Below are 22,226 nucleotides of genomic sequence, written 5' to 3'. Positions count from 1 at the left end.
AGACAGTATAGCCACACCCCCTTCAGACTGCCCACGTTCACGCAAGAAAAAAAAACCCATAGCGGTGCGTGTACAGACGGATCACCGCGTGCGGGGGATCACGCTAATGTGACGCGTGCGTGCGGATTCAGTCCCGCGTGTTCCTTCCCGTGAGTGTTTATAGTGCATCGCTGGAGGTGTATAGAAAGGCGCTTATGTAACTGGTTTAGCGGATAAACAGCGGCGATCTGTGCGATTAAAAACCCGCATCGTCCCTTCATCTGCACGCTGCTGGCGGCGTTTCAGTCCCACAGCGGTTTCAGGAAAAAACGGCTGCTAAAGCAGCGTCCATCCATCCACTCCGTTACCGGCGCTGGTTATGTAATACAGTGTCCGGGCGGATAGGAAGACGCTCAGTCCTTACATTGTTACGTTGATCTTTTAGCGTTTCAGGAGAAGCCCGACTTCGAGACACTCCTAACCTGCTGACCCATATTCCTGCCATTTCTGCATGGGATTAAAGTGCACCAGCAGGAGAATGACGGGAAAGGACGCCTTCATTCGCTTATGTAATTCATCCTGTGGTTGAAAACAAGACGAGCTGGCTTTATAACCGTTTCCCCTCGTCTTTGCATTCTCTTTTAAATAGAGGATATTGTTTCATTCGTTATTGGTAATTAATTAATTGTAATGACATCTTTGGAAAAAGCACTACACAGGATGTACACACGAAGCGCATGTGTATACATTCAGACTATTAAATTACGCCCACTTGATACTTAGATAACAATCCTATTTTAGTCCCTGCTATTATGACTCTAGTTTTTTACTCTAATTTAAGGTCGAGACGAAAATACTGGAACGGGACACATGTTTTGTTTGATGGAAAAAAAATACATTTACCAATTATCTCCTGATCCAAATTACACAACTTTTTAAAAAGTTTTCTGGAATAAACAAACTACAAGGTACATGATAATAACAAGCCCTTTAGATCCTTCGCTATCCAGTTTTCAAGACGTGCCAAACTCTCTTCAAGTGTTTAGTATTTTCTTATTTTGTATTTTAAATCTGTTTATTTTAGTAAGTCGTTTTGAAAATATGAGAATATATTCCATACAGGCCCTAGTATTTGAGTAATTTCTTGCTACTGTCAAATGCCACAAAAACAACAACAATAATATGAAAACAAATAATAATTGCAATCATGTACTAATTGTCATTGCAAGCTTATGTATAAATGATTTGACCTTATATCACTGGCAATTTGCTAGCATGCTGAAAATGAACCTTTGTTATTATGCTTGTGGATGTATTTACCTTCATAGAGGTATTTTCCTGTTGATGTTACACACACAGTGGTGATCTTACATTAACTCATATCATCGGGACTTTTTCACCAGATTAAAGCCCTTTTTGAAGATCTTTACATTTTATCTATATGAGTCGTGGATAATTGGAGGAGGCTACGTTAATTATATATGATATGACTGTTTTTGCGGTCCCTCGTAATCTGTCTGGAAAGAGGGGAGAAAGGCAGCAGTGCTGGTTGCGTGTCGATTGTGCCGCCCGGGCTCCTGATAGCACGTGTTGAAGCTCCTGACATGCATGTAAATCACCGGCTGCGGACAGGTGTCGAACATACGATGCACGACTGCCGTGGTGTCTCCTCTGTGTTAAATGCCGATAGTATGAAGAGATCGACAGAGCAGTTAAACCAGAGGGCTTGAGATTCCCCGTCACACAGATACGTTCTTTTAGGAATCCTGCCTGAAAGGGAAAAAAGGTTCAAATTGGAGAAACGTACACAATGTAGCGAAGGAGTGATTGATGCTGCTTTTATTTGGGTGAAGGCCTGAATAACTCTCTTTCTTCTGCCCGGTAGAATCCATTGCAAACCGTATTGTGTAACCCAGCATCTCTTACAGATCACCGTCAGTGGGAAATCGGAGATCCTGGATTGGCCACGAGGCCAGATTTTTGGGCCAAGCGTATCGTCTGCCGAGCCAAACCGCACCTTTGGCCAGTATCGGAATCATCGTAAGATGTTCAGTTGACTGCCTTTTGAAAACTCGCTTGGTTTTAGCCGGGAGTGCAGAGCAGCTCTTCGTTAACACGGAAACCGTGCATTCCGCAGTAGCACGCTGCAGACCGTGCGGGCGATATTTACCCCTGCATGGTGTGTCGCATTGCCCCACTTCCCGAGGCTACGGCGGAAGTGTGGGATGTCCGCCACAAAAATGCCGGTCAGACCCATTAGCTCTCTCTGGCTTCGCTGATCTTGGCCGGATGTTGATTAGGCATTGACCGCTGTTCTCAATGATGGTGGCTACCTGACATAAAGATTGGGGACCCTCAAAGAGGTGATGAATCAAGGCTAATAGATTCCATGCATGCATGGTAGGTAAATCCGTGTGCGGAAATCAAAAATCACATATTTAATTAAGATGGAAGAAAGCGCTGGCCTGGCTTGAGACGGACCTGCAGGTGCTTCGGGTCTCTTCACGGGCAGGTCTGCAGGTTGGACCCCAGGTATGTCAGCATCATGCCAGCGGAGGGGCAGGGCATGAGGGGACTTAGGCGCTCAGACACATTCTCGCACGAAGCCCCAGAAACCATGCCGCTGCCACAGGGGCTGCTGAAGCCTGCTGAGAGGCGGAGGCGTCCTTACGCTGTGACATTCAGAAATACCAGGGATTATGTTCTCCCTGGTCACTGGAGAGGCCCAGTTAACATTACCGTGGAGATTACAGAGGGGGTGTAGGGTGCAGTCAGAGATGTGGGGTTAGGGTTAGGATTAGTGTCAGAGATGTGGGGTTAATGTCCGTGATGAGGGATTAGTGTCAGTGATGTGGGGTTAGGGTCAGTGATGTGGGGAGGGGTGGAGTTTCAGTGATGTGGTGTTACTGTCAGTGATGTGGTGTTACTGTCAGTGATGTGGTGTTACTGTCAGTTATATGGAGTTAGGGCTTGGAATTACAATGGTCTAGAAAAAAAAAAAAAAACATTTTCAGTAAAGTGGGAAACGCAGCTAGCTAGCTACACACAGGTGCCCGCTGCTTATCTTGCCCCCCCCCCCCAAGCCCCCCCCCAATGCTCTCTCTATGCAGCACAGCTGGCCCCCTTATTCTGATAGTGAGATGGGGGAGAGACAGCTGTGCTTTAGTTGCCTGAGGCTTGGAGTCAGACAGTGAGGGGAGTCAGGACGGTCTCAGCTAAACCAGAGGTGGGCAAATTACAAGACCCCCCCCCCCACTTACCCACAATAGAAATAATGCAGGGTCTCTCATAGTCAGACAGGGTCTCTGAGAGTCAGACAGAGTCTCTTAGCATGAGGCAGGGTCTCTCATAGTCAGACAGGGTCTCTGAGAGTCAGACAGAGTCTCTTAGCATGAGGCAGGGTCTCTCATAGTCAGACAGGGTCTCTGAGAGTCAGACAGAGTCTCTATGCATGAGGCAGGGTCTCTCATAGTCAGACAGGGTCTCTGAGAGTCAGACAGAGTCTCTTAGCATGAAGCAGGGTCTCTCATAGTCAGACAGGGTCTCTGAGAGTCAGACAGAGTCTCTTAGCATGAGGCAGGGTCTCTCAGAGTAAGACAGGGTCTCTGAGAGTCAGACAGAGTCTCTTAGCATGAGGCAGGGTCTCTCATAGTCAGACAGGGTTTCTGAGAGTCAGACAGAGTCTCTTAGCATGAGGCAGGGTCTCTCATAGTCAGACAGGGTCTCTCATAGTCAGACAGAGTCTTTTAGCATGAGGCAGCGTCTCTCATAGTCAGACAGGGTCTCTGAGAGTCAGACAGAGTCTTTTAGCATGAGGCAGTGTCTCTCATAGTCAGACAGGGTCTCTGAGAGTCAGACAGAGTCTTTTAGCATGAGGCAGGGTCTCTCAGAGTAAGACAGTGTCTCTCAGAGTCTGGCAGGATCTCTCAGAATTGACATTTACTCTTTCGAGCCTTGTTCGCCGTTTTTAAATATGTGTGTTTTAGTTGTTTCTTAGGGCTGTGGTGGAGCTGGTTAGTATGTCATGCCTGTGATCTGAAGGTTGTGGGTTTGAATCCCACGGCTAAGAGAGTGGTTTCCCCAATGTGCTCCTGAGCAAGGTATTTAATCCCTAATTGCTCCAGGGATTGGCTGGTCCTGCTCAAAAAACGTACATCACTTTGGATAAAAGTGAAAATAAAAAAATTAAAATATTCTTAAACTGTTCAGCCTAATTACTCACGTGTGAGTTTCTGCCCTTCTCCACTCTGCAGTTTCCATAAACGATTTCTGCATGAAGGCAGTTGTGCATTGAGAATACTGAGCTTGAACAATGTAAACGTTATCTGGAGTGATTTGGCACGAGTGCAGCTTTCGGTTCTGAGCTGGCATTTGTGTGTGAGCATTTTGCTTTTCCTGGTCATGGCCATAAGTGCTGCCGGTGTGTCTGTGGTCACATTATGGCTGGATGTCCACGTCTGGCCCCTGTACTGGCTCAGGCCCATGGCTCCTGGCTAACAGAAGGGCCTTTGGACTTCATTTGAATGTACTGCTTCTCTGAGAGGGATTTCATGGTCTCTCTTTGGGGTATTTCTGATCTCATCCGGTGGGCTTTTAACACCTTTAATTTGCCTTTTTTCTCTCACCAGCATCTGCCACCACAGTATTTGCCAGGAGGAAAGAGGGGGTGTGTATGTCCCACCTCTGCGGTTAAACGGGTTAAAGATCACCTGGCATTAAATCAAGGCTCCTCACGAATCTTAACGGACTTGCATTAGCAGCATTGTGACCGAATTCAGAGCAAAATGTGAATCGTTCTCTGGCTGCTAGGAATTATGGGGGATTTCAACATGCTTAATAAGTAACATTTGCATTGATTCGGAAAAAGACCACTCATAATTTAATTTAATATATAAATTTATAGCATGTGTTAGCAGCTGGTGAGCGTTGTAGAATAATTTTTGATTCATGGAGAAGCATGGCAGAATAAAGATGAGAGTCATGAGACACACGTGTATGTATGTTGGTGTATGTATGTATGTATGTATGTGTATATGCAGATTATAAGGGCATAATGACAGTTTCATGATTGTAGATGGATTTCCACTGATTTATTTACCTATATACTGCATGTATAGACCCAATGTCCACAACACTACCCTGCATATTAATAGTATGTGTAGTATATATTTGATATATCAGTCAGTTAGCTGCTTATTTTGATATTCTGAGCTTCAAAATAAAATCTTTCTGTTTGATGTATCAGAAATGGAATCCGGAGTCAGGAAACGGATATTAAGGTCGGATAGTTTGTTTATTTTATGTCAGTCATGCACCAAGATTCATAAATTTGGGTTCTTTAAGTTCACTATAAACACACAGATCATATGATTACATGATTATAGCCTGTAAACACGCCAATTCAAGTCAGCGGTGAAGGATGCAGCTGCTCCTTTTGAAAATCAGCTTTAATTAATTCACAGTTGTTTATCACCAGTGAGAGATTAATTTAATCTTTATTGAGGCAAATTCCTTATTGAGATATTTCTTATGTGCTGGGTTTGACGCTAATCTCAAAAGACAATGAGAAGAGATGTATTTATCTGAAATTTACCTGGAGAGTGATGGCTGTTCTGCTCTGTGGCATAACATTGTGTATAAATAAGTATTTTATGTCTTATTCTGCATGTCATTAATTTAACCCATTAGTTTTGTTGGTTTTGTGGTCGACACTTTCACCTGTATGATATTTATGTGCATGACAGCTCGGAGAGAAGAGCCGGCTGGAGATCCTGTGCTCAAAACATTTCAGGGAATTCACTCCCGCTTTCATGTAATTTATATCACACCTTTCTCATCACATTCACCTAATAGCCTTTAAGAAGAAATATCAACCTGACCCGACTCCTCCAATTAATGGTAGCTAAGAAATCCAGATGGTCCCAGAGAAGAGGAAGCACGTAGTGCAATGGTAGCTGTAGCAGAGTCCAATCGTTGGGGCTCCAAGGCCGACATACATCATACCATTCAGAAATGTGTGTTGCTATTCAAGTATTCTGAGGATGTAGAGTGTGTGTTTGATGTGAATAGGTATTGATGATTTTGTTCTACACCAGTGTGTAAGATCGGTGTTCCTGCAAGTATCACACATGTCGTTTGAAAGTCTGCAGCCGGATGCATGGTGGCAGGTGGATTTTCCTGTTTATTAGTAATACATTCAGATGACAACTGGAATCTTGAAACGACACACATATTTGTCACAGATTGTAAGGAGCTTCATTTATGAAAAAGTCATTTGATTTTGTAATGTTTCCCCAGGTTTTACTGGTCTAGATGTGGATGAAGTTGTGTCTGGACTTTCCTCAGGAAAAAATGGACCCCTTTTGTGCGTAAACATGTAAAATATGCCTGGACCATCTCTACAGTCTTGCCACAAATACACTTTGTTTCAATCTGAAGCCAATAAGAATAGTTTATCTATAGAGATAAACATATTCGGCTTCATAATCAGCAAATATTGTACCTTTTATACATAAATTAAGATGGAATCTGGGCTTAAGCGCAGAGATAATGTGGAAAGAGGGAAAATCAGATATGTAGATCCTGACCGAAATGCATTTATCACACACTTGAAACATGACCTCTTTTATTGATGTTTTATGGGATGAGATTCAGCTAAGTTTACTCCCTTTAAAGCAAACAGAAAGTTGTATCCTTTCGGGACAGTTTATTTTGGAGTGTGGCTCACTGGTGGCCGAAGTGGAGCTGGCAGACGCGGGACTACTGGTGACGGGGGGGAGGGGGGCGGTGATGTGCGGTCTCCAGTGAGATGGGCCGCCTCAGATCTCCGTCCCATTTTAACAAGTTAATATCTAAAATAGTTCGCTGAAATAGTCATGAATGGAAATACTCTAGATGCATTATTAGGGTGCGTCAAAGCGGTGTTAATTAAAAGCTCATCGGTGTGATAAAGTTTGTTTACGGCACAATTTACCGATTTGTAAGATTTTTCAGCCGAAGTGGGAAAGCGAGGTGATTAATGAGCTGGGAAGTGAGGGGACATTACGGGGAAGCTAAGTGCGAATTCATTAAAACGTAAAGCGTATTTTTCATGCGGACAGGTGAGCTGTCTCGCGGTCCTTATCACATTCTGCATAATTACAGAGTTTCCTCCAAATCTACGTATAAATCCCTGCTTGTAAAGCAGTATGCTTTCTTGCCCGTATGCGAAATGCAACATGAAATTAATGAACATCTGAAAGAAATCTTTTAAATGCAATGGCTATATTGAGTGATGTATTGAGGGATATAATTGTTATGTAGTTTGTGGTGTGTTTTTTATTTTATTTTTTAATAATACCTGTTATGTATGTGGCGTAATACATTAGATATTAAAGCGTGTATCTGTGCATTTTATAATTTTGAACCGAACAAATTAGAAACTTACGTAAGGAGAGCTACAGGTCGACGCGTTACTTATTTTACTGTAAAAAAAATTTTCGCGGTCGTATCCTGAAAAAACGGTACTGCTTTAAAACCACATCTCATTCTCCGTGAAACTTTACTGTTTTACATGTATGAACTGCACAGCCTGTTACACATCTGCACGCCTGAACATCAGGATTACAGGATTTACCAAGGTTTACATTTAATAATCACACACGTCTTGGCTAAGCTAGAATATTGATATAAAGGCTAATTGACAACACACGATATGAATATTTCTATATACATATTTATCTAGAGACTTTTCATAGTTTAGTTATCATCTTGATATGGGGTAAAATGAAGTGATCACGGTCTCCTCCACAGCGGTGCATGACAAGATATGAAAAAGCACAGTAAATAATAAAAAGTGATTCATGAAGGACTCCGTCCTTTATAAATGCACATCGTAATGCGTTTGTAATTGTAGCGAGACAGATGAACAATTTAAATATACGGTATTTGGAAATGCTGGGATTAAAGCAGATTTAGTAAAAGTAAAGCGTTTAGTAGTGTTACAGTGTTACTGTCGGGGTTAACATTCACTGTAAATATATATCCACTTCCATAAATATATTTAAATAAAGAATTGAACAAAAAACAGTAATCATAATAGTATTGTGTCAGCGTGTTGCTGTTGTCATTGTCACATAATTATGAAAATAAATGTTAGATTCTAGAATTGTATTTAAATAAGAATTTAAAGACTTATGTATAAAGTCCCTTAGGACAGGTCCTGGTTTGTCCTGCTAGTCGGCATCGCTGGTAAGAAGTCTGGTTTTCACAAGCAGTGTGATAAATTAGGGGTGTTCCGTGAAAAGGATGATCTTAGCTGTGCAATTGAGCATTTGGGAAAAACCTCCTCATTTATTCTATGATATGTACATAGGAGCTTGATTGGGTGTGATTAGGATTAAGGGGCAGTCAAAGATTTAAACACTTTAAAAGTCACAATAGAAATGGCAGTAGGTGTGAAACAGCGTGTGCACTGAGATCTCGTACCATTGGTTCTGTACACTTTGAAGTCTAACGCTGTGTCGTGATGTCACCTGCGTGTCCGAAGAGGCTCACCGCCAATCAGAGTTTGATTAAAGGCAGGCCGTCTTCCACAGAGCGACCAGGCTGGAGCTGAGTCGGTGATGTTAGAACCTGTCCACCCCGTCTGATCATTGCCCTGGGGGTGGGAGCTGTGGAACTCTACACTGTTGTGTGAAATGTTTATTTATTTTTTTATTACGCTCACATATCAGCATTTGTATGAGGCCACTGAAGGCTGCTTTCTGCTTAGGTTAACAGGCAGTGCGGAGCCTCACCTTGCCTGCTGAAGGTGATGTACCAACACGCTGCCTTGAGACTCTCTGTCGGCCTGGCTGATGAGCGATGGCCCCACCTTCCCAGCTGTGCCACAGGCACCAGCTCCCTGCTCCCCGCCAAGAAGTTTTATCAGACTCAATATTTGCCATTTTATTTTCCTAATGCCATAATTAAGGAGTAATAATGAACCAAGTGTCAGGTTATTAAAATGCTATTTTTAAGTGACAGACTGAAATAGTCACACAGAAATAGCAAGACAGAAATTCTGGTCTGTCAGCATGGAATGGGCTGAAATTTTCCAGCTGAAAGTCTGCAGCCAGCTGAGGTGGCCTGTTTGGTTTCCTTCATATATCGTCCTGTTAGAGAACGAGATTATTTGTAAAATGTTCGTTACTCATCTCTTTCCCTGGGAGTTTATCTGCTTTGCGGTTTTGTCAGTGTTTTTCTGCTTTCTCTGTAATCTCCCGCTCTGTGCATTCCTGCTCATTCACCGCCCGTCATTGTTTTCCCAGCCTCAGACAAAATCCTGTACGGTGATATTTATATGAAAAACCTGCTACCCATTGCTGGTACCCCATCCTCGGTTTCCCACAATCCACTGTGGCTTTGAAAAGGTAAAGAGTCTGAATATAGTCCAGATATTGCTGGAATTCTCTGCGGGATTTCTGTTTGTTTGAGGTTGCCAGCCGCTGTAATACACAGCCTTTGAAATGAAACATGAAAGTGCTCATTTTCAGTGCTTACGAAATATAAATAAGCGTAATTTACTGTACAGTTGTGACGTTCTTGTGATTTCAGTGACAGTCCCCTTTAAGTTGCTCCGGTCTGTAGCCTAATTTGAATAATGTGCTTGGAACAGGGGTCGTTTAATTTTATCTTTCTATTTCCACAAAAGGGCTGATAACTTAATACAGTTCCCATTGTGCTGCGTGAGAATGCCCTGTTGGCATGCTATCACGCCAGCTGACTGCTGAGGGAGGTATGGCCGTTGTGTATATAACCTTATCATGCTGTGGGCTCCTGGAAGTGCGTTCCTATTTTCCCCCAAAATTTTGGCAAGTCCCTTTTTCCCCATAGAGTCTTTTTGTGTTGAAGCTCCTCATATACTCTCCTCCTTTTGATGACAGACAACAAACAGGACCTGGACAGTCTCAGTAAATGACTCACATTCCTGAGGAATAATACCCAACCGGGGGTAAAAAATGAACTGGTCATGATGAATTAGGGTTTTAATTATGAGGGAATATTCATTATCTGTCGTCTCATATTAGGGGAGGGTGGCGTGCGAAGCTCATTAATTGTCGCTAGCACGAGGAGCCGTGTTTGGGCGCCCTTACCTGGCGGGGCGCCATAGTGGCTCCTCGAAGAACCACTCCATCTCTGTCAGGGACAGGTGGAGGTTCTCTGCGCGGTTCTAATTGGACAAAGTGCCTTTCAAACCCTCAGCTGTCGCTCAGGTGTCATGCCGGGCGGCCAGTGGAGGTGCCAGCGCAGGATGCTCCCAGCACTGCTGCCTGGATCTGAGCAGCTTCAGGCCGTGTGTGTGTGTTGCTAGAAGGCCGGGAACAGGAGCGCTACTTCCGCATGCTTTCGGAACATTCTAGAGTCTGCATTCTACAATCTCCAGGCACCAGCCACCTTATCTAGAGATGAATGGCGGTTCCTTCCTTCGTTCCATGTCGTCGCTGTGTATCTGCAAGGTTTTACCTGTTTATCTGTGAAGCGTAATGACTCAAATGAAGGGGACTCCTGTGCCACTGGTTCTCCGAGACAACGCATACCGACAATACTGGGAAAAAACATTTCGAGGTGAGGTTGCAATTACGAACCTTTTTTGTGAGCTTACATGGTTTACCGAGCAGCACAGAGCGTCGAGACGACGTTAACATCTCATCTCCATACGGGGATTTTCTCCTGCTGTTTAGCGTCAGCCCCAGAGATTGACGGTGATGCCATAAATGTGTCTGATGAGCCTCCGTGCCACCGGGGGGAGCCGCCTGTCACGCGTCGTCAGGGATCCTCAGATCCAGACTTTGTCGGAGGTGAAAGGCTCCTCCACCAAATGCAAATGTAGAGACAAATTAAAAGATTATTTGTGGAAGGTTGTGTCAACACGCCCCGGAGCGCTTTGCAAGTTGTAATTTGTGTATCGGCGGTGCCTGGGAGAGCAGCGGTTTGCCGGAGATGTTCCTGTAGATTATAAAGTGCACAACTCCTCAGAAACCGTTTAAAATGCACCTATGCTTGCCAGGGGGGTGGGGGGGGGGGTCACAACATGACTGATTTTTATGCATGTTCTGATATACCTATTGTTGACACTCGCTTTATATAGGCCGTGTTTCTCAGGAACCTGGACAACAGTCCTGGAAATTGTGAGTGATTCTTCATGTTGGGTATACTCTAATGTTGGGTGGGTATGCACTGATGTTGGGTGTACACTGATTTTGGATGTACACTGATTTTGGGCCGCAGTAATGTTAGGTGTATACTGATGTTGAGTGTATAGTAATGTTGGGTGTACACTGATGTTCTTCAGACTCAAAGAGTCTTTAGATTTTGGTTCTGCTGTAGCTTCTATTTAAATATGGCTTCCGGAAGCTGGTGTCCATCTCCAGCTGCTAACCCTGGTCCTGAAGAAGCGCTCTCCTCTGTCCTGGGGAGAGCCAACAGACGGGTCGTCAGGGAGCTCGTCAGGAACCAGGCAGTACCAAAGCGCGTGTCCGCTCTCGCTGGAAGCTGGCGAGCAAGCGACCTCGATAGACGGCCATGACCCAGTTGTCTGTCGTAACTGTGTTTCGCTTTTGTTGACTGAGTGGTAGCGATGATTGCAAGAATCCCAGGAAACATCTTTTCTGACAAAGGTCTTCCCAGAAACCACTGCGATTCACACATCGACGCGTGAAGGCACTGTATTTTATTTTATTTTTTTTGATAGTTCCTGGAAGACGCTGAGCTGAAACTTTTCAAGGAACTTCTTCCAGGAAATGTCAATCTTGACAAACAAAACAAGGTGCAGCATTGGCTTAAAAAATAATATAATATATTTTCCCAGTTACGGAATTGCTGGTGCAGTTGTACCACTGTGTCGTCATGGAAGCAGCAGGCAGGCATGTTGCCCTGGCACGGCTGTACTGTCGAACTACCTGGCGCCCTCACATCAGCCCTGTGCTCAGCAACGCGGCGGTAAACAGATGGCAAGGCCACGTCTTATCATACATCTCAATATTAGCGGCGAGGCATGCTGGGAGTGTTTGTGGATGGAGAAGCACGCCGTATGACCTGGGAAAGCGAGGCGGTGACCTTCTGTCTCATCACTTACCCCCTCATGCCCCCCGCCGCGCTCAAATTACTTTGTTTTATGCAATTAAAGCCGACAGCTGGGCATTGATGGCATTGCCGTTTTTACAGTGATAGTAGCATTCTCTGGCGCATCGTACGCTTTCTGGAGAGATTGATCCATAGTGCTAGTGGACAATGACATGTCTTGTAATACCATTTACCAATGAGTTCCCGACGAGTGACTAGTAGCAAATATTAGTCAGCACAGGAGAAAGAGTTACACATATCACAAAACCTACCACCACACTAATTATACTGAAGATGTTTTTTTTTTTTTTTTTAGATTTAGGGATTATTGATGTTTCAAGATAGATATAAATCAATTGAGATTAGAATCTTGTTTTTTTTTTCTTTTGTTCTCACAATAAGTTATTGATCTAAACTCATCCACTTCTTCACTGTATGTGGTTTTACTGCTGTTGTTATATTCACTTGTGACTCTTCCTTTACGTAAACATTTTATTTCTAAACTTGACTGTATTGTAGCTGTATTGTTATCTGTGTTTACTTCATATGGCTTACAATAATGTGCGGTAGCTATGCTCCAATGTAGCTTTCAGAAGATTATTTTTAAATGCACAGCTTTTTCTAAGATTGCACTCACTACTTGGCTATTAAAGATCAAATAAAAGAGCAGAAAATTAAAGAGTTTCATTTGGTTTTATTTGCCTGCATCAAATCGGCTGCATCCAGCGGCCACATCCAACTACAGGTTGGATAGCTTGCTAATCTCAGCCAGTGGAGGTGAAATTGGGCCAGTATTGTAATACTAGGATACTTGTTTACCAAGTAAAGAAAGAGCTATGATACTGAAGGAAAGGAAAAGAGTTTTTTCCATTTTGTTTTTGAAGTGACAGTTCCAGTGTAATGTTGCTAAGGTCTGCCTTCAATGGCAGTTGAATAGTTATTGAATCTTCTTTGTGATTCATTTCTCATATTGGTCAACATCAAGGCTTCCCTCCCGGCTCTGTGCTTTGTAGGATAATGAATATGACGTTCCCTGCCGTCTCTAGGCATACGCTTGCGTGTGTGTTGACAAAAGATGGAAAATCAGAGACTCCACGACGGAATTTAGAAAACTCGGAGGGTTTTGCGTGTCACGCCAAGGAGGGAGATTTGAATTTTAGTATTTTGCCAATTTATTGTCAGCAACAGATTCTGCACACCAAGTCAAGAAAGGAGCACAGATAGAAAACAAAAAAAAGAAACCTGTCATTCAAAGGAGAGAGGGGGGAGAGAGAGCGAGGGAGAGCGAGAGGGAGCGAGAGATCACAGCGACACCACGCTTTGTTTTACTGCTTGGAGCGTTTTGGAACGAGTCGGCTGCGCTGTCATTATTGTTATTGAAGGTGCATCGTTATATTGTTTATAATTTTCAAGTTACTCCCGCAGCTATCGACAGTTTACTCGCGCTTTCCTACTCGTCGCAGGTTCTTCATTCCTGAGACGATGGCCTCCCTTTGTCAGATCTTCAAAGAAAATATTAGATGCGTGCAGCTGTGAAGCATTTTCTGAGATGAAGTGTGCTTCAGATTAAGAGGGAGATAGTTGTCCGTCTTTGAAGTCACTTGAACCTAACGTCTGCGGGGCGTTTACGTAAATGTGCGGCTATAGAAACGTAGATACAATAAATATGTAGCACTCTCCCCTATCACGTGGTTTTAGCTCTGGACGAAACACGGTGGTTTTAGCACGCGGCTGGTGATAACACCACAGTACGCCACATCTTGTTGTTTTTGTGACTTTTAAATAGAATATGTGAAAAGTATTCAATTTGAGGTCATTGGCCATCGTAGAAAAGCTAGAAAATGAAAACTCTGGAACAAGTGTGTCTTTTGAGGGTAACATACTCATGCTTAGATAATAGCGAGGTAGTCGAGATTGCTAGAAGTGAGTCCTGTCAAGGGCAATAGTTGTTAATTGCCATATGACTTAAAAATTCTCTGCTTGAGCAAGTCAAAGCCAATTCCAGCAATGACAGTTGGGCTGGGAATTGAGGGCGCCGTGGCAACGCAGAGCAATGCTGCTCTGAGACTTCATTGGTCCTTAGCCCCTCTCTGCGGTCCGTGCTGGCTTCCAGAGATGCGGGCTGGCGAGCCTCCCCCCCCCCGTCCGCCGGGGAGCAGAGGGGCCGGCCCTTCTTAATGATAGCCCACTAATGGTGGCTTCTTTGAAACTCGGCGTGGGTATTTGAGGAGTGCCGTCTTTCACCGCCCTCCAGCTCTCTCTTGGCACGCCACTCGCCAATTCATTCGCCTTTGCTGTCCTGCCCATTTCCTGGCCTGCAAGGGAGGTGCTGGCAGCCCCCGTTATCAATTAGCATGAGTTGCTGTTCGCCTTCGTTTCGGCTAAAGTTGAAGATTTCCTGCAAACAGCTAAGAAAGTTGGTTGATCTATGTTCTGATCATTTACTCTCGTACTTAAAATTGTGATTAAATGGGAGTCGTTAATAACGGGGTAGCCATCCATCTCCACTGGAAACTGCTCTGTGCCTGCGATCGTTTAAATTGTGTGATCACAGTTTTTATTGCTTCTTAAACTAGTCACACTCCTGGTTCTAGTTCCCATCTTTAGGTTATTGTGTCCTGGTTCTACCGACTGCCATGCTCTGTTTTTCTGGGCTCCTCCATCCTGCTCTAGAGTGTGGTAGCTTTGGATACCATCCGCTTTGATCCTAATTGGGTTGACATCAGCAGTAATCACTGTTCAAAGAAAAGTTCTATCCATGATAAATAAACTGTAGAAGCTGCCTGAATGGAAAGCTTACTGCTGTCAAAGGAGCTTAATCCCAGGCCTGTCGGAACTGCTCACATCCCCCTGGGCTGGAGATAACCCAGGCCTGGGTGCTTGGCATGGTCTGTATCTATCTGCCCCTTAGGGTGCCGTCCATGTATTGTATGTATGTTATCGCGACTGTAAGGTACTGGTGAAACAGGGAGTTTAGGGAATAAAGCAATGTTCATAGATCATAGCCTATGAGGGAGCAAACAAAGACTTAGCTTTTTATGCACCATCAGTTATTCAAATTATGCAGATACATTTTGTGAACTTTACATAATATATTGTTACATTGTGTATTGCTGTGTATTTTTGCACTGTAATATTGTTACAGAGTGTTACATTTTTACAGTGCTACTTTGCAACAGTGTTGCATTGTTAGTGTAATATAGCTAGTGTTGCATTACGCAGTGTTACCCTGTTCCAGTGTTACGTAGCTGTAATGTTACATAGTTACAGTTTGTGATTGCTTATAATATGACTATTTATAATCTTTATAAGCATATAAAAGAAATAACATTTGGAGTAAAGTCTTAATTCCTGGCGATTTACGCCCAGAATAGGAAAAGTTGTGGAATGCCACTGTTGGCTTCACCCTTGACCCCCCATCAGTGAGCATGCCAGTTATGCGGCTCGTCCCCTCCCCTCTCTTGCCAATGCTGGCGGATCCCTCGGCTGTCTCAACGTTTGTCTTTATTACCTTTTCAGATTGGCCTCAATATTATTGATTATTGTGAAAGAGAAGCTGGAAACTTTCAACTGGTTCCCCTATTTGTGAAGGTTTAATTCTAGGAATGAGTGAGAGATCGAATGTCAGTATACAGTCATAATATAGAACCCCCCCCCCTTCACTTACGCCTACGTATGCGTTTTATGTGTTTGTCAAGGCACCATAAAAAGTAAACAGTAAATGCATTTGGCAGGGTGTGACTGATTGTTATTTTTTTGTCCTTTGTTTCTTCATCTACGAAACTGTAAACTTTGCTTGAGAGAAACAGTGTCTAACTGCATCTCAGATGGCCCTGCATTGCAGATTTTTAACCAAACACGCTGCTGAAATTTTCTTAATCAGTTTTTATTGTTTCTAATCAGTCCTTGAGTTGATTTGGAAAAATTAGCTCCCTTTTCATTTTCGTGATTTCAAATTAAATACATAAATGTGTCTGTAATCTTCGATATTTTTCAGTGTAGCTTAACTGGCAGACTGTCTGCTGTGTATTCTGTACTTGTACCTTCCATAAACCCTGGAGTACGTTATAAACATACCTGCACTGCATCTCTTACTTATACTGTTATTCATTTTAAAATGACATACATAAATATTTAATGGCTTTATTATCATAATCATGATTGTTTACTGCAGGTATTTTATTTAGTCCTAAACCCACTGTGTATCACTTACTATACTGACACATAAAAGGATCATTTAATCTTTTCTTAACTATATAATGATTTAAACATGTCTGGCCATTCTCTACCAATCACTCATAGTGATATAGCTCTCTTAAAATAGACATATTTGTAAAAAGGCTTTTTAAATCTGTACCCTGTGGCCTTTAAACAGATTTGTGTGTGTGGAGAGGAAGACGTCAGCCTTGGGTCATGCTGATGCTGAAGTGGCCATCTTGGAAGTAGGGCTCAGTGTGACTACGCTTTGTCTTGTTGGGGCGGCAGCTGGACAGGCGGGGGACAGGGGGGGGGGCGGGCCTCTCTGGGACTCCACACCTCAGAATATGGGCCACCGTCTCCAACACAGCCAGTTAAATAATTGGTCGGAAAGCCAAAGAGTTCCCAGTACATTTGTCTGAAGGGATAAAGTCCTCCTTGGGTGTAACGGTACCTTTTTGCGCGGTGGATTGATCGCCGCAGGCAGCGCGCAGTAAAACACTGTCAGACATGCCAGGGGCTTACGGGGTTCATCCATCACGCGTGTTGATGTGTGGATCTGGCAGCATGTTTGGCAGGAGGCTCTTTCATTTTTAACCCAGATGATGATTAGTCTAAAATGTCCCTACGTGTCTTGCTTTCAGCATGACTTGAAAAAGAAGGACAGCATAGTTGGGATATTTCCGACATCTGAAGGTCTCCCCAGTTTTTTAAATTACGAGTGAGGGGGAGGAACACCTTGCCAGAAAATCTGTGTTTCTCTCGTGATGAATAGTACAGGTTAATTGTGTTTCTGGCAGGTAAGAGTTTTTACCGTGTATTCCTCATTTTTCTTAATTTCCTGTGAATTTGTTTACTAGAGACACCATATGGGCTACGGGCTTTCTGCACCGCGCACGTCTAGAGTGACGCTGACACACACTAACCGTAAATGTAAAATTAATATTAGAGGGCAGGTTGGCCACCTGTCTGGTGGGATGCAGAGACGGTGCTGCCCATTTGGTGAGGCTGAGAGAGGTGCCAGGGGACCCCGGTGGGGCTCTGGAGCCCCATATGTCAAGCGCTTCAGGAGGAATTTGGTAGCACGCTTGAGCTTTGGCCAGACTGCTTCAGAGCAGCATGAACTCACTGATACTCACCTGCTATTGTTCTGCACCTTTCATCTATTGTTATTAACAATGAAATTTCGGGCAGGTGCAATAATTGCACCTATTTTTACCAAAATCATAAAGCTGACCTCCTACAGTGAGGTCTGATAACATTATTGTGGTGAACGCATTGCCCATAGTCCATTACAACTATAGGACTCTTAAATCCTCCCACATAGGTAGGATTCTCTGAAAGAATTTATTTTTTATTTAACAGATGCTTTTATTGAAAGTGATATACATTTTTAAGAAAGCAGGGTCAGCCATTGGTGGGTAGGGGCCTTGCTTAAGGGCCTAATGGTGACATCACTGCTGGCCTTGGGGTTTGAACCGACAACCTTCTGATCAAAGGCACAGAGTCCCAACCTGCTGAGCCACACAGCCCCCCACAGCTATAGGAATCGTGTCATGTGGACTGGATTCCCCTGGAAGGTGTTACTCATGCCAAGCCATTTTCTTTATGACAGACATTTTTTCTTTGTTTTTAGTGTAGTACAAGCATTTTAATTCTGATTTTTAAGAGGAGAGGATAAACACCGGGACATTCTGGGGAACTCCATCTCTGGGTCCTGTACTTAACAGAAAGTTCCTCCAAAGCCTGTCAAGGTCCAGATGAAAATTAATGGAGCCCACAGACTGCTAATTTTATTTGAAATTACCTAAGTGGATTTTCAATTTGAGACAAGTCTGCACATGCATTTACATGTATGAAATAGTTTTTTTACCTTGTAAATAGTCTGTTGGGTTTGCAAACTACCCCAACACCTCTGTTGTAGTTAATTTTAGGTTTATAATGGAATAATATAAATTTGCCATTAGATTTCTTGCATAACAGCAAGAGTGAAAAACGTGAGTGTCACGCCAGATGTGTGAGAGTTGCCAACCCTAGGTGCCCTAGGCCAGAGTTTCCCAAAGTGGGCGTTGCGAGACACTGGCAGGGGGTCACGAGATGATTTCCAGAGTATGTTTTTAAATTAACATTTAAGAATTGGAAAAAATTCCATCGTACATGTAACTGGTTGATTGTGATAAATAACCCTCACTGCCTAATTTCACCCTGTACTGTGAGGGGACGGGACATTTGCTAACCTCAGAAAATGCTACCGTGGGCAATTGCACATGTTGCTTGCCCTAGCCAAGATCTGCTATTGTAGTATTTCTACACTCTAAAAATGCTGGGTTAAAAACAACCCAATGTGGGTTAACTGGCAACCCAGTGCTGGGTAAATTTTGGACAGAAGACGCAGTTTTTTTTGATCCAGCCTTTTGGGTTATGTAATTGAACCAGAATGCTGGGTTGTTACAACTACCCAAGACTAGATTATTCTTGACAGTGTTGGGTTAAATTTACTGAGTTGTTCATTTATGACGTTTATTGTTATGAAATACATATTGGGACCATCTTTAATGTATATATACCATAATTAAATATCGTCACTTTACAAATAGCAAATGTTGTTGTAAATGTTTATTGCTGTTGACAGGATTAATTCTCCAGAACATGAATATCTTGCGAACCAGAAAACTCGACGGCCTTCGGTGTCAGAGTTTATTGCACGATAATCATCCGCTGGCAATACCTTATCCATTAGTTAGATCACAGCAACTAGCTAGCTCACATTAACTAACGTTATAGCTGACGTAAGACGAAAGACTTTGTAATGTTAAAATCAAAGCGAAGTAGATCTGATGAACTAGCATTATTATTGTTATCGTTTATAATATTACAATATTCTTATTATAAATATTATTATAACAATTAAATTAAAAGTAGTCAGTTCGCCTTGTTACATCTATGCCACTTTTGAGTTGTTCTCCAACGGTTTCGACGACATTTTTTTTAATGTGGTACGCGAGACCACAGGTACCCACGTGCCGGGTCAAGCCAGTAACCTAAATGCTGTGTTGGGACGGGGTACTTAGCGGCAAAATAGCCCAGCAAACTCAACCCAGCTTTCGGGCAGAAAAAAGAATCCAGCGTTTTTACAATGTGAAGAGCGATTAGTCCGGCAGCGAACGGCGTCGTAAGTGCGCAATAAATGATAAAAAAAATGAAGTGGCCGCGGAGGGGGAGCGGTCAGTGAAAGTCAGGAGCAGACTCCAAAGGTAAAGTGTCTTTGCGTTGGCAAAGTTAAAAGCGCAGGTCAGGACAGCTTGGCTGTGGGGGCCGGCCCGTCAGCACCGGGTTTGAGAGAGCGGCCGAGTCCCAGGGGGGGCGCCATGGGTTTCTCTCCCCGCACTGCCCGTCCCCGACACCGCGTTTTCCTCTAGGTTACGATCATACCTTAAAACGCTATGTATAGAAATAATAATGGAAAGGATCTTATCCAGAGCACAGGGTGCTGCTGGGTGTGGTTAGAAAATGTATGTATTTATATCAAATAAGCGAAAGGAGATTCTCCCGTTTAACAGGGGCAGGATAGGGAGCAACGTGGCTTTATAATTATGCCGCCGCCCTGTGTCCCCTTTATAAAGGGAGGGCAGATGTGACGGCCTTAGGGCGGATGCTGGGGTGTTTCTGTCCTCATTACTGTACGTTTTCTAAACTTTTAAAATGCAGCAGCGATTCTATAGCAATTGCATCGTTAGATTCATACTGTACTGACCCAAATATAAGCAGGTGCGGTCTGAAACAAAAACGTGAATATCCCTTCATTTATAATTCATTATGAAACTTTTTTTTATATAACACCCACGGACATAACTTGCATTTTAATATTTTTTTCGTATGTAAGCTACAGTTGTTCGGGTGAAAAATATACGTTGCGACTTTTTGCAAATATTAATTGAGACCATTCCCGCTAATTCGACAGAGAGATAGCGGATAGCCAGATATTTAGTTTTATTATTCCGTACTGAATATCACTGTTACTTTTATCTCTTTTGCCTGGTCAATTTCTAATGAAGAGATTTACCGTGTAAAATAAAGAATTGTAATATTGCAGTGTAATGGATTTGCAGTGTGTAGATGTTTGCATGCTTCTGGGGTGTGTTATTAAATACAGTATATATGTATTTTATATCACACGGACGATGCCTGTAAGCTCATAACCGCATGAAACCGAGTAGCGTAGATGAGTCCCTCCGTATCGTACAGCTGCGGTGCCCTATTTCACCAGCTCCAAGAGCCGAAACCGGTCGAGTAGCGTCCGGAGCTCATCTATCACGCTTATCTACCGACCGGAGTTCCGCCGGTCACCCCCGGCGCCGCCTACCTGCGCCCTCTCTTATCTCTGCTCGCGTAGTTTTAAATACTTTTGCTTACTTAATAATCTGCCGCCTGTCGTTGTTGTCCCTGGATGGGTACAATAAGGGTGAGATTAAACTGAATCTTCAATAGGTTAACAGCCAGTTCAGCGTCTCCTCTCTTTAATTAGAATTAAAACAGACAAATGAACCAAATGATCACATCCAACACATAACGTCAAATAATAATGTAATCCTGAAAATATTAGAACATATGATATTTTTCCCTGCGACCCAGACCTGGATAAACGGTTATCAGTTGGACGGATGGACGTACAATATTTGTAAATATAAAAAAGCTGATATTGAAGTGCTTTTCGTTGAAGTCCAAGCTCCAAGACAGTATGATCGAAGCTGGTAGCATTGACGTTATTTGCTGAATCACAATTTCACACAAGGTTTTCTTACTGACAATTTTTTGTCCATCTAATTAACCGCTTAAAATCAAGCTGGAAAATAAAAGCAGAGAGCCCCTTGTCTGCGGCTCCTTGACTCTTTCGTGAAGGTGATCTGGCTGGATTGGCTTTCCAGTGTGCCTCTGAGAGGCAGGTGTTTCAGTCTGTGGCGTGCTGTATTGAAACATCTAGCAGAAGAGCTGGGCTTTGTGTCTAAACAGCAGCTTTTGTGCTGTTTTGGCTCCTAAGGAGGATTCAGTACCTCTGAGCTCCCAGTTCCTATGGTTATTCCTCTTCTGAGTTGAACATGAGTCATTTAACTCCTCTTTAAAGCCTCCCGCCCTGGTCGGTTCTTTCTGAATGACCGCATGTCTCTGTGTGTCAAACATTTACGTAATATGCTAATCGGCCGATCATCCGAAGCCCCGTAAACACTGTGTTTCGACAAGATCGAACCTCATGAGGTGATCGAGATTGCCGTATGGAGGCCTGTTTTCCGATGATCCGATAACAGCCTGCACATTGGGGAGCAAACAGGATGGGGTGAGTTGGTGGTGAGGCAGGCGGGTTGGTGGCGGGATGTGTGGTGGGCCAGGTTGGTGGTGGGGCGAGCGGGCAGACATTGCCACTGCTGCAGCTTCACGCAGTCGAAAGTGTTAAAGGGCCTCTTGTGCACGGTGAAGCCCAGGTTGTGGGAATCGCTCCTGTCTGCCAGATCTGCTGGCAGGCCGCTTCGCTTCTCGGTACCTGTGCTGGAGCCACGCCAGGGTTAATTATAGAGCATCGGCAGCATGTGGTGTCAGCCAGCATGCGGGAGGCTGCAGAAAGTGCCGACATGCTGCCATATCCCAGGAAACAAAGACCGCATTAAAGGCCGGTTTGTTTGCTTCAGTCATGTTGAAGTCCTTTCAAATTTTCTGGAAACTAAAAAAATATGAACAAATATATTTTTAAAGTGTCTTGCTGCAATTTTAGTTAATCAGAGCTAATCAACAGGAGGTCAAGGTCATCCCTCTGTAAGCCTAAAAACTATCCTAACGGGGATCTGAAATCCAACAGCTGGGCACCGTGTACATTCTAGAAGTTAAACTTTTGTTTCTCAGACTCCGTCAAGTTGAAATCAACCCCACGCTCATGATTCCTGGCCTAGATAAAAAGAACGCTACGCCTCTATACA

General features: G+C 43.5%; 1 protein-coding gene across 1 annotated transcript in view; it reads left to right on the top strand.

Annotated features, from left to right (window-relative positions):
* The window catches only part of LOC111846919 (nuclear receptor ROR-alpha A), a 175,675-nt gene that overhangs the window by 1,182 nt on the left and 152,267 nt on the right, over window positions 1-22,226 (top strand). The gene's annotated exons all lie outside the window — the stretch shown is intronic.

The sequence above is a fragment of the Paramormyrops kingsleyae genome, chromosome 11 (genome assembly GCF_048594095.1).
Source record: "Paramormyrops kingsleyae isolate MSU_618 chromosome 11, PKINGS_0.4, whole genome shotgun sequence".
Taxonomy (NCBI): domain Eukaryota; kingdom Metazoa; phylum Chordata; class Actinopteri; order Osteoglossiformes; family Mormyridae; genus Paramormyrops; species Paramormyrops kingsleyae.
This window is presented reverse-complemented; position numbering and strand designations above follow the sequence as displayed.